The 5715-nt window shown below is 41.7% G+C and overlaps 1 non-coding gene across 1 annotated transcript; it reads left to right on the top strand.

Moving 5' to 3' along the window:
• The first annotated feature begins 4984 nt into the window (after positions 1 to 4984).
• On the top strand, positions 4985 to 5057 carry trnat-ugu (transfer RNA threonine (anticodon UGU)). Its single transcript has one exon. It is a non-coding gene; the product is annotated as a tRNA-Thr (tRNA).
• Positions 5058 to 5715: the final 658 nt, after the last annotated feature.

Here is a 5715-nt window from a genome sequence, read left to right as displayed (position 1 = left end):
GTACTGTACATTTGGGAGGGATTTTTTTTTATAGTGGACGGTTCTTTAATATAATGGAATATTCTGGGTTATGGTGGCGATATGGTCTCACTAATGGAAGTTTCCTCTCAGCATGTCGTGAATGCCACAATTAACTATACCAGAGTTGAAAGGAGGTCTTTTCAGACGGAAGGGTAGGGCGCCACAATAAAACTCCCATTGCAGTTTGGAGGAGCTTTTTTGTGCACCACAGGAAGTTCCACCCATCCCTTGTATCCTAGCCAATCCCTAGCCTCCCTCCCTGCTTGGCTCCCCAAATCTAATTTTTGCCTTAGCAACAGGCCTACACTCCACATTTATTTAGGCATCCCAATCATTTGTGTGCCTCGCTTTTGATTTGCCCACAAACCTCCCTTTTCTTTAATTCCTTTTTTCTTTAATTTCTTTACCAAAAACCGACTCTACCCAGATCCCAGATATGAGTCTGCTTTCTTTAACTTTTTGTATGCTGCCTTGCCTTTACATAGTTCCTGTTTTGTGTTTGATGTGTTGTATGCTGTGTCTCGACACAGACAGTGACAAGCAGGGTTTGGAACCCCCCAAAAAATCCAAGAATTTAGTTCTGAACAGAACTAGAATTTTTTTTGCTCCGTTCCACTGTTCCATCCATCAAAATAAAGTTCTGAACCAGTTCAAACCAAAGAAAAGTTGTGGTTTATATCGTTCCTTTCTGTTCCTTGTTAAACCTCTCTAATACATTTTTTTTTTTTTACATTTAGCTCAACATATTACATTACTTCACCAATCAGTGCAGATTGAGCAGCTTGCTATGGAGCGGGCGAGCTATTGTTTACATGCATTGGACAGACAAGTGTAGGGCGCGAGATGCGACTGACATTTTTTGCGGATTGGGAGAGAGCTAGAGAGGGTGGAGGAGGAGGAGGAGGAAGCTTGCCTTGCAGCACTGGGCATCATGTTATAACATGCATTATCTGAATTAGGCCCACAGTATTATACCTACAGAGGAGCGGGTTCTATGAATGAACTTTGAATGTCTTCAAAATTCTGACTGTTGGCTTAACGTTGGACCAAGCTAACAGGTTTGTGTGTGCGTAGCGGCACCGGAATTAAAATAAAAACACGTCTTATCTTTTTGCAGTTAATAAATCCAATATGAAACGTGATAACTACATTATCCTCAATTAGCATTGAAAAAGTTGATCCATTCAGGCAGACATTGGAATGAGTTTGAGTGACAGAGTGAGGGCTTTGTATGGGTGCTTTGTTGCATTTTTTTATTTTTTTGTGAGACTGAAAAAAAAATACCCAGAACGTAAAGTAACTTATTAACCGGTTCCCATGCTTTTAAAATGACAGTTCTGTTCTGGGAACAGTATAGATCACTTTCCTTCCTGGTTCTGATCCTGTAATCGGTTCCAACCACTGGTGACAAGGGGACACAAACTATCGTGTCAGAGGGAGAGATATGATCAGCATGGATTGTGACAGCACTTTATTGGCAGAAAAAGGGAGTGCTAGCTAACAGTCTCATCCAGCCCCAGGAGAGGTGACTCAGTCGAACCCCACATCTACCCGTGCCCCTTTGGACGTGTGTGTGTGTGTGCGGGCATGTGTGCGGGCGTGCATACGTTTCCGTTTCGGATCATGTTTTCAGCTACACTTTTCAATCAGTGTGTCGGGACAGGTCACCGTTCAGGCATAGTGAATCAGACATGAGTTATCCATACAGACGTGTCCACAGTTACGTCAATATTTTACGGCAGGTAGCCGAGCGGTTAGAGCACTGGGCAAGTAATCAAAAGGTTTCTGGTTTGAATACCTGAGCTGACAAGGTGAAAAATCTGTCGATGTGCCCTTGAGCAAGGCACTTAACCCTAATTTGCCCCAGGGGCTCTGTGGCACTATGGCTGACCCTGTAAAACAATGCATTTCACTTCACCTATCTGGTGTATGTGACAAAAACATTATATATATATATATATATATATATATATAATTATTATTTTACTGTGCAAGCTTTTACATGTATTATGTACCGGGAATATGAATGTATCTGTTTCTAGTGACCTTTACTTTAAAATGAAGGCTAGCATAATACAGCTGTAGGATCTTAATTTGCTCATCCTGATAACTTTCATTTTAACATTTTAGTTTATTTGAGGTTTAAAAAGGCTTCCGAAGTTTGTAATTTACACTTTAAATAATGTATCAACCCCTACAAAAATGTCCATTAATTATAATCCTCATAATAATTGACATTTCCTGTTGCTGCAGGATTATTTTCCTGCTGTAGTAAACTGGCTCAAATAGAAGATCCCACATCTGTACTTATTAAAGGTTTGTTTCACTTGAAAGCTACTGCAGCATAATAGCAAAAACGGATACAGTATCATGTTAACACAGTATAGTATACATAAACTACATATGTACATTAGACTATACCAGCGGAGGCTGGTGAGGGGAGGACGGCTCATAATAATGGCTGGAAGGGAGTAAATGGAATGCTATCAAACACATGAAAACCATGTTTGGGACCATTCCATTTATTCCATTCCAGCCATTATTATGAGCCATCCTCCCCTCACCAGCCTCCAATGGTATAGTCTAATGTACATATGTAGTTTATGTATAGTTAGGGGAGCTACGGTGAGTAGATAATTAACCCAATGATGAAGACATGAATGAGGACCAGATGCCTGCTGTCTATACACACACACAAACACACTCACAAACACACACACACAATTAAACACACACACACCCAATCACCTGCTCGCTCTCTTCCTCCACATCTGTTCTTCTTATTTTTCCTCCTCGCCACTCCTTCCTCCTCCTCCCTGCCAATTGACAGTTTCCTAACCAGATGCCATCCTAACAGTAGAAACAATATGATTACAGCCTGATAGTATACTCATTCCACTGACTTATGTGCATTCAAGTGTGTCTACAGTTGTCCTGCTTGGAAATGAACCGTGTGTCTACAGTTGTCCTGCTTGGAAATGAACCGTGTGTCTACAGTTGTCCTGCTTGGAAATGAACCGTGTGTCTACAGTTGTCCTGCTTGGAAATGAACCGTGTGTCTACAGTTGTCCTGCTTGGAAATGAACCGTGTGTCTACAGTTGTCCTGCTTGGAAATGAACCGTGTGTCTACAGTTGTCCTGCTTGGAAATGAACCGTGTGTCTACAGTTGTCCTGCTTGGAAATGAACCGTGTGTCTACAGTTGTCCTGCTTGGAAATGAACCGTGTGTCTACAGTTGTCCTGCTTGGAAATGAACCGTGTGTCTACAGTTGTCCTGCTTGGAAATGAACCGTGTGTCTACAGTTGTCCTGCTTGGAAATGAACCGTGTGTCTACAGTTGGCCTGCTTGGAAATGAACCGTGTGTCTACAGTTGGCCTGCTTGGAAATGAACCGTGTGTCTACAGTTGTCCTGCTTGGAAATGAACCGTGTGTCTACAGTTGTCCTGCTTGGAAATGAACCGTGTGTCTACAGTTGTCCTGCTTGGAAATGAACCGTGTGTCTACAGTTGTCCTGCTTGGAAATGAACCGTGTGTCTACAGTTGGCCTGCTTGGAAATGAACCGTGTGTCTACAGTTGTCCTGCTTGGAAATGAACCGTGTGTCTACAGTTGTCCTGCTTGGAAATGAACCGTGTGTCTACAGTTGTCCTGCTTGGAAATGAACCGTGTGTCTACAGTTGTCCTGCTTGGAAATGAACCGTGTGTCTACAGTTGTCCTGCTTGGAAATGAACCGTGTGTCTACAGTTGTCCTGCTTGGAAATGAACCGTGTGTCTACAGTTGTCCTGCTTGGAAATGAACCGTGTGTCTACAGTTGGCCTGCTTGGAAATGAACCGTGTGTCTACAGTTGTCCTGCTTGGAAATTAACCGTGTGTCTACAGTTGTCCTGCTTGGAAATGAACCGTGTGTCTACAGTTGTCCTGCTTGGAAATGAACCGTGTGTCTACAGTTGTCCTGCTTGGAAATGAACCGTGTGTCTACAGTTGTCCTGCTTGGAAATGAACCGTGTGTCTACAGTTGTCCTGCTTGGAAATGAACCGTGTGTCTATCTTCATTGTGGGGAAGTGACCTGATATAATGAAAATAGACAGTCATAGCTCTGAATGTGCTTGTGACTGACAAGTGTAGACTAAATTACGAAAGACTGAATGAACCATCCTGTTATTAAATCATATTATTTGGTATTAAGTAAGAATTGTTATCTGGGGAATTGGTACCTATTCCGAGCTTCACACAAGTGCCAAAAAAAGAAATAAAAGGCGGTCAAAAGAGCAAGAAAGGAGGGTTGAGAGCACCTCTCGACTGAAGATGGTGCTGGAAAGCTTCTGTGAGAAGAAACCTCGCCTGTTCTCTGCTCTCCTTGTGAAAAAGACATGAAAGAGGAGACTTTTACACGTCTTTGTCCTTGATTGGTGACGTTATTTATTCATTGTAATTGAAAAATCTATTAGGCTTGAAGGAATATAACTATTGATCAGACTTAACCCATGCGAAGGCATAAATATCCCTTCTGTTAACAGTTCATATATCATACAAAATCTTATATTACACATGCATATTTGATGTATCTATTTTTTGAAGTCTTGTCTTTACACGATATGAAAGATACTTTTACAGCAGTAGCATAACCAAGGATTAGCCCAGCCCAGAGACCAAAGTCTCCTGCCACTCCTCTCTCCTTCTTAAAGAACACACATGAAATAGTGTTCAGAACCACTGTGAACCTACTCATTTTAAAGAAAGAACAAAGTCGTCCATTGTCGCGGGTGACCATCATTCTGACGCAATTATCTCAACTCCCTGCTGCTCCTGTTCCCTGTGGTAGTCTATCAACTAGCCCAATGAGTCCTCTCTCATCTGAGAAATATATTCATTATCTATACGGTAATATGAATACATATGACCTGGCTCCTACCTCCTGCTATCCACGCTACGGGTACGACTGGTTCTCTCTACCAACTGAGCCATGTGGCTCAGTTGGTAGAGCATGGTGTTTGTAACGCCAGGGTTGTGGGTTCGATTCCCACGGGGGACCAGTACAGAGAAAAAAATGTATGAAATGTGTGCATTCACTACTATAAGTCGCTCTGGATAAGAGTGTCTGCTAAACGACAAAAAAAAGTAAAATGTCTGTTAGTCGTGTTCATATTCTCTATTGGTAATTATCTCCACCCTCTTGAAGGTCAAAACGCTTCTTAGTGAAAGAAGGGGTGAGAGAAAATAAATTATTTTATTGAATTTAGTATTCAATAAAACTTGACTGAGGGTAATGGGCCATTGTGGGAATATGTTGTGTTCTCTGCGAGTCAACATCAATGTGTATCTGAGGACCTGAGCTTGAGTAGTTGTTAACGATGTGTTGGCATCTTAAAGGTCAAGAAGGTGCATCCTGTTCTGTGGGATTTGTTTAACTCAGGCAAATACAATTTACGAATAAATAACAGTATACATTTGAAAGGCAACACATGATTTCCAATTGTATTTTCCCAGAATTTGTACATATCTTTTGAGAATTTTACAGCGATAGAGGCAATTGCCAGACAATTGTAAAAGTTCAAGTTGAGATGAATCTCTTGTTATCTAAGGTGTAGTCAAACTCACTAAACCTCCTTTTCCTGTTAACCAGGTGCCCCTCCCAAAATACTCCACTCCATCCCATCCTCTGACCCCGTTCTTTTATTATTGTGTTTCGGG

Source organism: Salmo salar, chromosome 08 (assembly GCF_965601325.2).
Source record: "Salmo salar chromosome 08, fSalSal1, whole genome shotgun sequence".
Taxonomy (NCBI): domain Eukaryota; kingdom Metazoa; phylum Chordata; class Actinopteri; order Salmoniformes; family Salmonidae; genus Salmo; species Salmo salar.
This window is presented reverse-complemented; position numbering and strand designations above follow the sequence as displayed.